Below are 11,187 nucleotides of genomic sequence, written 5' to 3'. Positions count from 1 at the left end.
GTACTGTGAGACAGGTCCCTCCCAGACAAAACTCCAGAGACCAGGCATTGGCCATTGGCCACTGTGCCTTTTCTAAGCCCTCTCCAACACAGCCACAGAGAGGTGACACCATATCTGAGACTCCATCAACCTGGTTCACACAGGTTGCCCTGCCCGAGCAATTTCCTAAGGCTCTGCCCCATCCAACTTATCAGTGTATTTTTCTACAATAGGCCACACTACTAAGACAGGGAGTCAACACAGCTCTACCTGATACATAGAAACAAACATAGGGAGGCTACCAAAAAGAGGAGACAAAGAAACATGACCCAAGTGAAAGAACAGAACAAACTCTAGAAAAACAACTAAACAAATGGAGATAAGCAATCTGTCTGATGTAGAGTTCGAAACCATAGTTATAAGGATGCTCAAGGGACTCATTGGGTATTTCAACAACATAAAAAAGGACCCAGGCAAAATAAAGTATACACTAAGTGAAGTAAAGGAAAACGTACAGGGAATAAACAATAGAGTGGGTGAAGCCAAGGATCAAATCAATAATTTGGAACACAAGGAAGAAAAACATTTCAGAACAGTAAGAAGAAAAAAAATCAAGTAAAAATGAGGATAAAGTAAGGAGCCTCTGGTACAACTTCAAAGGTACCAACAGTCAAATCATAGGGGGGCCAGAAGAAGAGAAGGCAAGAAACTGAAAACTTTTTTGAAAAAATAACGAAAGAAAATTTCTAATTTAGTGAAGGAAATAGACATACAAGTCTAGGGAGCACAGAGAATCTCAAACGACATGGACCACATCAAGACACATCATAATTCAAAATGCCAAGTGTTAAAGGTAAAGAGAGAATCTTGAAAGCAGCAAGAGAAAAGCAGATCACTATTTTCAAAAGAGTTCACATAAGACTGTCAGCTGAGACTTCTGGTCAAGATGGAGGCATAGGTAGACACATTGTGTCTCCTCACACAACCAAAAGAAGGACAACAACAAATTTAAAATTCTGTCAGTTCTGGCAGAACTGACAGAAAATCAAACTGTATGGAAGTCCAACAATGAAGGGTTTAAAGAAGAAACATTCATCCAGACCTGTAGGAACGGCAGAGCCAGGCAGCTGGGCGAAGAGAACTCATGGCAAGGCAGCAGCTGGCAGACAGAGTGGTCCCACATTCACGTGCAGATAAACTGGGAGGAACAACTGGGGAGTGAGACAGACGCACAACCCAGGGTCCCAGCACTGGAAATAAAGCCTCACACCTCTGATTGAAAATACCTGTGGGGGTTGAGGCTGCAGTGGGAGAAACTCCCAGCCTGACAGGAGAGTTTGTTGGAGAGACCCACAGAGTCCTAGAATGTACACAATCCCACCCACCCGGGAATCAGCACCAGAAGGGCCCAACTGGATTGTGGGTAGTGGGGGAAGTGATTGAAAGCTGGCAGAGAGCAGAGCAAGTGGCACTGTTTCCTCTCGGACCCCTCCCCAACACGCAGTATCACAACTAGTGATGTGGGTTGCCCCACCCTGGTGAACACCTAAGGCTCTGCCTCTTGCTATATAACAGGTAAACCGAGACAAAAAAAAAAAAAAAAAAAAGAAGTCCCAAATGAAAGAACAGTTCAAAGCTCCAGAAAAAATACAACTAAGTGATGAAGAGATAGCCAACCTATCAGATGCACAGTTCAAAACACTGGTTATCAGGATGCTCTGGGAACTCACTGGGTACCTCAACAGCATAAAAAAGACCCAGGCAGCAATGGAAGTTGCATTATGTGAAATAAAGAAAAATCTCCAGGGAACCAACAGTGATGGGAAGGAAACTAGGACTCAAATTTGGAGCTGAAGAAAGAAAGAAACATACAACCAGAACAGAATGAAGAAATAAGAATTCAAAAAAACCCCCAAAAAACGAAGAGACTCTTAGAAACCTCCAGGACATCTTTAAACGTTCCAACATCTGAATCATAGGAGTGCCAGAAGGAGAATAAGATGACCAACAAATTGAAAATTTATTTGAACAAATAATGAAGGAGAACTTCCCCAATCTGGCAAAGGAAATAGACTTCCATGAAGTCCAGGAAGCTCAGAGAGTCCCAAAGAAGTTGGACCCAAGGAGGAACACACCAAGGCACATCATAATTACATTAGCCAAGATGAAGATAAAGAGAGAAAGGGGTTCTCATTAGACTATCAGCTGACTTCTCAGAAAAAAACTTGCAGGCAAGAATGGGCTGGAAAGAAGTATTCCAAGTCATGAAAGGCAAGGACCTACATTCAAGATGACTCTATCCAGCAAAACTATCACTTATAACAGAAGGGCAGATCAAGTGCTTCTCAGATAAGGTCAAGTTAAAGGAGTTCATCATCACTCAGCCCTTATTATACGAAGTGTTAAAGGGGCTTATCTAAGAAAAAGAAGATCACAAATGTGAACAGTAAAATGACAACAAACTCATGGCTATTAACAACCGAACCTAAAAAACAAAACAAAACACAAAAAACCTAAGCAAACAACTAGAACAGGAAGAGAATCACAGAAATGGAGATCACATGGAGGGTTATCAGTAGAGGAGTGGGAGGGGGAGAAAGGGCAAAAAGGCACAGAGAATAAGTAGCATAAATGGTAGGTAGAAAATAGACAGACAGGGGGAGGTTAAGAATAGTATAGGAAATATAGAAGCCAAATAACTTATATGTATGACCCATGGACATAAACTAAAGGGGGAGAATGCAAGTGGAAGGGGGTATGCAGGGTGGAAGGGAATAAAGGGGGAAAAAATAGGACAACTGTAATAGCATAATCAATAAAATATATTTTAAAAAAGACTGTCAGCTGATTTCTTAATAGAAACTTTGCAGGCTTTAAAAGTGACTGATAATAAGTACTCAAAGTGATGAAAAGCAAGGACCTACAACTTAGATTACTCTATTCAGAAAAGCTATCATTTAGAATGGAAGATCAGACAAAATGCTTCCCAGACAAGACAAAGCTAAAGGAGTTCATCATCACCAAGCCATCATTACATGAAATGTTAAAGGGACTTATTTAAGCAAAAGAAGATGATAAAAACTATGAGCAATAAATGGCAATAAATTCACAACTATCAACAACTGAATCTAAAAAACAAACCTAGCAAGCAAGCAGAACAGAAACAGAATAATGGATATGGAGATCTTTTGGGGGGTCACCAGAGGAGGGGGAAGTAGGAGAATAAGGGAAAAGGTGCAGGGATTAAGAAGTTCAAATTGGTAGGTACAGAATAGGCAGGGGCATGTTAAGAACAGTATAGGAAATGGAGTAGCCGAAGAACTTATATGTACAACCCATGGACACGAACCAATGGAAAGGGTATTGCAAGAGGGAATAGGGGGTACTGGGTGGAAGCAGGCAAAGAGGGGAAAATTATAACGACAGCAATAGCAAAATCAATAAAATATATTTTTGAAAAAGAAAATAAAGGTTGGAGAATAGTTCTAAATCATAGGTTAGCAAACATTTTCTGTAAAGAGCCAGGTAGTAAATATTTTAGGTTCTGTGAGTCGTACAGTTCTATTGCAACCACTCAACGGCTACCATAAACAGAGATGGAAGAACAAGTCCCAGCAAACACCCATTTACAAGAGCAGGTGGGAGGCCAGACATGACTCATGGGCCATGGTTTGCTGACCCCTGTTCCAGAGTAAAACAGAGAGACACAGCAACTGAAAGCAATTTAGGAGTCTAGATTGGATCCTGAATCCAATCTAGAATCTATGGGAGGAGAGGAAAAAAAGCTATCAAAGATATTCTTGGGACAAGGGAAATGTGAATACATACTGGATGCCAGATGGCTTTAACAAATTATTGTTACTTTTTTAAAGGAATGGTGAAGAATTTTGTAAGGAGTGGTGGAGATCAACATTTAGTCTCATGCCTTCCCTTCATAGGTGAAGGCACCTATGAATCCCCCAAATAGGCTATTTATTCTGAAATCATCTCCAAAGAGCATAAAATCTGCAGAATGTGAATTGTGAAATTTCTCCCCAGTTCTGTGTTGGCTGTAGGTCACTGGTTCTCTGAACTTTAAAATGGCAGTAAGTTCACAACTATCAACAATTGGTTGAGAACCCATGGTTCTCAGCCATGGTTTCTCTGCCCCCTGGGAGACATTTTTGGCTGTCACTGCCAGGGTGAGGCGCTACTGACCCCTAGTTGGTAGAAGCCAGGGATGCTGCTAAACACCCTACAAGCTACAGGACAGCCCCCCCCCCCCCCCCCACACACACACACAACAAAGCAACCCATATTATCGAGCCCAAAAATGTTAGAAACCCTGGGGATGGCTGTAAAGTCAGGAGGCTTGGAGACAAGCCCAGCCCTGCCACTTAAAGGTGAGTAACCCTGGCCAAGTTATCTAGCCTTTCTTGAGCCTCCGGCTCCTCATCAGTAAAGTGCATGCGGGGCCCTCCCTTGCTATTGCATGGGGCTGTGCAGACCCCGCTGAAAGGACGGTGGGCCTGAGGCCTTTGTGTACAGCACGGTGGTATATGTCATATGTGAGGCCTGGGGACAGAAGCCGTGGGAAGACACTTTGTCATTTTTATGATGAGCAGGAGGCCAGGACACTGGTACCTATGCAGAAAAATACCGAGTTGCAGCTGAATCACTTGGAGGTTTGTTACAACGGACTCCTGAGCCCCACCGCTAAGTTTCTAACTCACTGTTCTGGGATGGGGCCCCGTAATTTGGATTTCTCACTAGTTCTGGGCGATGCTGCCAGCACCTAACATTGGGAACTATGGCCTTGAGATCCCAACTTTCCTTCTCCTGTCAACAGAGGGTAGCAGAGAGCAGCAAACACAGAGCTTGCGGGTCAAAATCCACATCAAGCACCCGTGCCCTCCTCGCCCCACCCCACCCAACACACACACACACACACACACACACACACTTCACTCTAACAAATCGCAGGAGAGAGAGCTGAAATCATGAATTATTTAGATTTATGTTCTCCATGTGACCTTGGCAACAAGTCCTTTAGCTTCTGCTGGATGGCTATCTATCTGTGAAAGAGCGGGATAACCTAAAAGATAGTGGGATGACGATTCATGTTTGCTGAGAATTAGAACTTCCCAAGGAAACTGAAGTGTGTGGGTAATCAATTATTCTGGGAATTTCTCATTTCTAAGACTTTTTATAAATGCCCACATTTTAAACACTCCTGACTCACTCATAAACGTTGGTGGCCCTGGCTGGATTTCCCATTGTTTACCAGTTCAGAGGCAGTACTGTCAACGTGTTCACTGCATCCGGGATGTCTAGTGACTTCCAAAGTCAGGGGCAGCACAAGGGCAGATGAAAAGACAGTCCAGGGGCTGAAGGTGACCACCTTCTGACGGGGCTCCTAGTTGGGGAAACGTCCTATAAGGATTTTTTTGTTTTTTTTTAAAGAACGATCTCATAGCTGCTGGAAATGGTACCCTAAAAATTCAGGCCAGTTCCCAAACTCACCTCTGGCAAACTGATTTAGATCCTTCAACCATCACTGACTGAGCACCAGTCTGTCCCAGGCTCTGGTCTAGAGAGGACACAACCAATGAACAAGAGACAAGGACTCTGCCGGAGCTTGGGTTCAGAGGTGACTGCAGTGACATCTCTACCTCTGGCCCACAGGGCCACCCCCGCCATTCTGGCCAACGCCGTTGACCTCAGCCTGATCTCCAGAAGCAATTCCTGTTTCTTTACAACTGAACTGCCATTCCTTTTGCCTTGAAATTCTGGAATACAATTTGCTTTGGAGATCTTCCATTGGCTTTTTGGGATTTGGGTGCCTTAATGGTGTTTTAGTATTGATATTTAACCGATTTGAATTCTCTGTATAATCTTCCCATAGGTCCCGTCATGTCACTTCACTAATCAAAATTTCCCTCTAAGTTACAATGCCGTTCTCGCTGTTAACTGTCTTGTACAGTCTTTAGTGATATAATTCTCCAGACTTGAACTTAGTGAGTTCTTTATTTTAAGGTGTTTATTAGAATAAATTCCTTTAGCATATTCCTTATATAAAAGAAAGATTAACTGCTGATGAGAACGTGGCAGAAGGATTTTGTGGCTGTGGATATAGTTTTAAATTTTTGTTTTGGGGACTGAGTAGAGGAAAGTAGGTGGGACTAAGCCAAGCATTCCCGCTCTGTGCGCTGAATTCTCATCTATAGAGCGGAGGGAAGGAGGAAGAGAGGGAAACTACACTGGATGAACTCTGACGTCTCCTTGAGTTCTGATGCTCGTGCAAAGCAGGGAGGAAATTACCTGGTTTCCTTACAGTGAGGTCAGGAGGATTAGATCCCAAACTAACAGTTGCCACTGCTCTGTGTATGGGCCCAGTCTGGCTCTCTGCCTGTTCTTCTATGTCCCACAAGCAAAAGTTGGGTTTTATGTATTTTTTAAAATTTTATTTTATGTTTCCATTACCACTTACCCCCCTACAGCCTCTTCTGTGTCCATTCACTCCTACCCCTGCCATCTTCACATTTTTAATGCTTGAAAAAAATTAACAGAATACTATTTTGTGCCACATAAAAATGACATGAAGCTCACCTTTCAGTGCCCATAAATACAGTTTATTGGCACATAACCACACTCGTTTATTTAGATGTTGCCAGTGACTACCTTTGCACCACAGCAGAGGCCAGTGACTATGGGGAAAATATCCAAAAAGACTCTCTGAAGAAAAAAATCTAATAATCCTCTCAGGGGGAATTACAAAAAGGAGAATCACGACATGAAAACCAAATGATGAAGGACTTCATAAATCCCCAAAAGCACCAGCCATAAAGAAAAAGGTTGATATATCAAATTGTGTTAAATTTTAAAGTGCTGTATGAAAAAGACACCTCAAACTTCTTGTTTAAAAAAAAAACAAAACATTGCCCCGGTTGGTGTGACTCAGTGGATTGAGTGCTGGCCTGTAAACTGAAAGGTCGCTGGTTCAATTCCCAGTCAGGGCACATGCCTGGTTTGCAGACCAGGTCCCCAATTGTGGGCAGATGAGAGGCAGCAAATCAATGTATCTTTCACACATCGATATTTCTCTGCTTCTCTTTCCTTCCCTTCCCCTCTCTCTAAAAATAAATAAATAAATAAAATCTTAAAAAAGAAAACCCACAAAATTCTCATGTGCTCCTGGTGGACATGCAAGATGGGAAACAGCAGTGTGGGAAACAGTTTGGCAGTTTTTTAATAAAGGTAATATATAGGTACTGTGTGACCTGGCCCTTCTACCCCTAGGTACTCAGGAGAAATTAAGACTTAGGTTCATATAGCAACTTGTACCCACATGTTCATAATAGTGTTATCCATACAATGAAACACTATTTGAGAATGAAAAAAAGGACAAACTATTGCTAGATGGAATGACATGGATATATATCAAAAGCTTTATGCTAAATGAAAGAAGCCAGACATACTGCATGAGTCTGTTACATGATATTCTGGAAAAGGCAAAACTATAATGATTGAGTGCAGATCAGTACTCGCCTGAGAGGGCAGGGGGCGGGGACTGACTGCGGACACAGGGAACTCTGGGAGGCGCGGGAAACATTTTATACCACAATTGTACTGGTTACACAACTGCATGCATTTGCCAAATACCATTAAATTTTAGGGTTAAAATTGGTTATGTTTATTTTATATAAATATACCTCCATAAAGCTGATTAAAAATGAAAAGGCACAGACTGGAAGACTACAGTTTTTACTACATGTAACTGATAAAAGATTAGTGCTTAGATTGTGCAAAAAAAATTGTTAGGGAAACACAAATCATCATACAATGAGACATTACTTCACGCCCACCAGATTGGCAAAGATATAAAATCAAGTGTGGGTGAAAGCGAGGACACCGGAACACATATACTCTGCTGTGGGCAGTTTAAATTGGAGCAATGGTTTTGGGAAACAATCTTGCATTATCTGGTGACGTTGAAAATGCACATATGTATGATCCAGCAATCTCCTGGGTGTCGGATGCCCCAGAGAAACCCTGGCATGTGTGTTCTGGGGGACATGGACAAGCACATTCAGAACAGCATGAGGAGCGACCCAAATGTCCCTCGATGACAGAATGGATAAATCAGTTGGGATACTGATCTAGAACGGAATCATGTAAATTCCAAACATGTAGAATGGAATATTATGCATCAATAAAAATGAATAAACCTGCAGTTATAAACACCAATAGGGAGACTCTCATCAATCTAATATTGACAGAAAAAAGCAAGTTACCAAAGAATGCATGCAATATGATACCATTTATGTCAAGTTTTCAAAAGCATAGAAAAATAAACAAAATGGGAATGTACACAAACCTACAGAAAGCCTATAGAAAGGAAGGTGAAAGAATTACTCCATGAAATTCAGCACAGTGGTTGTCTCTGGGGAGGAGAAGCAGGTGCTGTGGAAGCAACAGTCAGGGGACTTGTTTTACTAAGCTGAATGGTAGGGTTGTTTTATTCTTCTTCTTTATATTTTATCTACATGTTATGTGTATTTTTTAATACATTGCAAATATCACCTACTTTTTAATTTTTTAAAAGATTTTATTTATTTATTTTTAGACAGAGGGGAAGGAAGGGAGAAGGAGAGGGAGGGAAACATCAATGTGTGGTTGCCTATCACTCACCCCCTACTGGGGTCCTGGCCTACATTCCAGGCATGTGCCCTGACTGGAAATCGAACCCTCAACCCTTTGGTTTGCAGGTCGGCACTCAATCCACTGAGCCACACCAGCCAGGGCTATCCCTTGCTTTTTTAAGTGGAATAACATAACTTCTAAAAGAGTTTTTAAATAAACACAATTCATGGAAAAATTGGCAAAGGTTCATGCACAGACAACCCACAAAGGAGGAAATCCAAATGCCAATCCACATGTGAAGAGATGACCAACCACACCAGTAACTGGGGAAATGCAAAACAGCAAAGATATGCCAACAACAAGCCACTGGTACAGCATGATACTTAAGCAAAATTTAAAAACATGTAAAACAATCCTCTAAATTATGTATGCCTACATAGGAAGTTAGAGAACAGAAACATGCACGGGAATGGTACACATCAAGTTCAGGGCAGAGGCCTGAATTCACTGACAATGGAGAGAGGCCTGGGATTAAAGAGGATTGTGAACGAACGGGCTTTAGCTGAATCTAACATTTTATTTCTAAAGGGAAAGAGATCTGAAATATAGCAAAAAGATTTGCTGAATCTGAGAAAATCTGGGTAATTCTCTTGTTTTTCTCACCACTAGTGTATATTTGGAAATTTTTTATAACATTCCTTATGTGTTGTCTGAACAACCTCATAGGCATGAAATTTAAGTGATTCCATTCAAAACTGTCTAGAGCAGGGGTGTCAAACTCATTTTCACCAGGGGCCACATCAGCTTTATGGTTGCCTTCAAAGGGCCAAAAGCAGAGCTCCTTGCCCCTAGTTAAGGAGTAGTTACATTCATACAGTCCTAAAATTACATTCGGCCCTTTGAGTTTCAAACCTCAAGACCTGACCTGCTTGCCTTTTCCTACAAAACCCACCTGCCAACTCCAAGTTATTTCTGGTTGGGTTCACAATGGCTGTTGATGGCAAACCAAGCTACCTGTGTTTGTTGATGGTGAAAATGTACTTCACCTGGTCTATAAAATGACTTCTACCATCCTAGAACCCCCTAAGGAGAGAGGTAGCCATGGAAGCCTTCCAGTCACTGACTCCTTGCTGGACACGGCAGAAAGCTCGGCTTGGAAAACAAGACTGCTTCGGCGGATCAGCTGTATTTCAAAGCTTTCAGCTGCTGCGTCCTTCATTTTAACACTGTATAAAAAGAGTTACTGCCCTCACCTGTGTAGCTCAGCTGGTTGGGCAGCATCCCCCAAATTGAAGGGTTGCCAGGTTAATTCCTGGTTACCTGGGCTGGTAGGGGCATCTGTGGGAGAATGTTTCTTTCCCTCTCTTTCTCTCTCCCTTCCCCTCTCTCTAAAAATAAATAAGATCTGTAAAAAAATTCCTGATAATATTTGGACTTCCGACCAAGATGGAGGCATAGGTAAACACACTGTGCCTCCTCGCACAACCAAAAGAAGGACAACAACAAATTTAAAAACAAAAAGCAACTGGAACTGACGGAAAATCAAACTGTATGGAAGTCCGACAACCAAGGAGTTAAAGAAGACATACTCATCCAGGCCTGTAGGAGGGGCAGAGACAAGCAGCTGGGTGGAGAGGACTCATGGCAAGGCAGTGGCTGGCAGACAGGGTGGTCCCATATTTACATGCAGATAAACTGGGAGGAACAACTGGGGAGTGAGACAGACCCACAATCCAGGGTCCCAGCACCGGAAATAAAGTCTCACACCTCTGACTGAAAACACCTGTGGGGGTTGAGGCTGCAGAAACTCCCAGCCTCACAGGAGAGTTTGTTGGAGAGACCCACAGAGTCCTAGAATGTACACAATCCCACCCACCTGGGAATCAGGACCAGAAGGGCCCAATTGGATTGTGGGTAGTGGGGGAAGTGACTGAAAGCTGGCAGAGAGCAGAGCAAATGACACTGTTTCCTCTTGTACTCCTCCCCGACATGCAGTGTCACAATGCAGTCACATGGGTTGCCCCACCCTGGTGAACATCTAAGGCTCCACCCTGACTACATAACAGGTGGGCTCAGACAAAAAAAAAAAAAAAAAAAAAGACCCAAATGAAAGAACAGTTCAAAGCTCCAGAAAAAATACAACTAAGTGATGAAGAGATAGCCAACCTATTAGGTGCAGAGTTCAAAACACTGGTTATCAGGATGTTCCAAGAACTCACTGGATACTTTAACAGCATAAAAAAGACCCAGGTAGCAATGAAGGTTGCATTACATGAAATAAAGAAAAATCTACAGGGAACCAACAGTGATGGGAAGGAAATCAGGACTCAGATCAACGATTTGGAGCAAAAGGAAGAAAGAAACATTCAACCAGAACAGAATGAAGAAACAAGAATTCAAAAAATGAAGAGACTTTTAGGAACCTCTAGGACATCTTTAAACATTCCAACATCTGAATCATAGAGGTGTCAGAAGGAAAAGAGGAAGACCAAGAAATTGAAAACTTATTTGAACAAATAATAAAGGAGAAATTCCCCAATCTGGCAAAGGAAATAGACTTCCATGAAGTCCAGGAAGCTCAGAGAG

Source organism: Phyllostomus discolor, chromosome 10 (assembly GCF_004126475.2).
Source record: "Phyllostomus discolor isolate MPI-MPIP mPhyDis1 chromosome 10, mPhyDis1.pri.v3, whole genome shotgun sequence".
NCBI lineage: Eukaryota > Metazoa > Chordata > Mammalia > Chiroptera > Phyllostomidae > Phyllostomus > Phyllostomus discolor.
Note: the sequence above shows the minus strand (reverse complement) of the source record.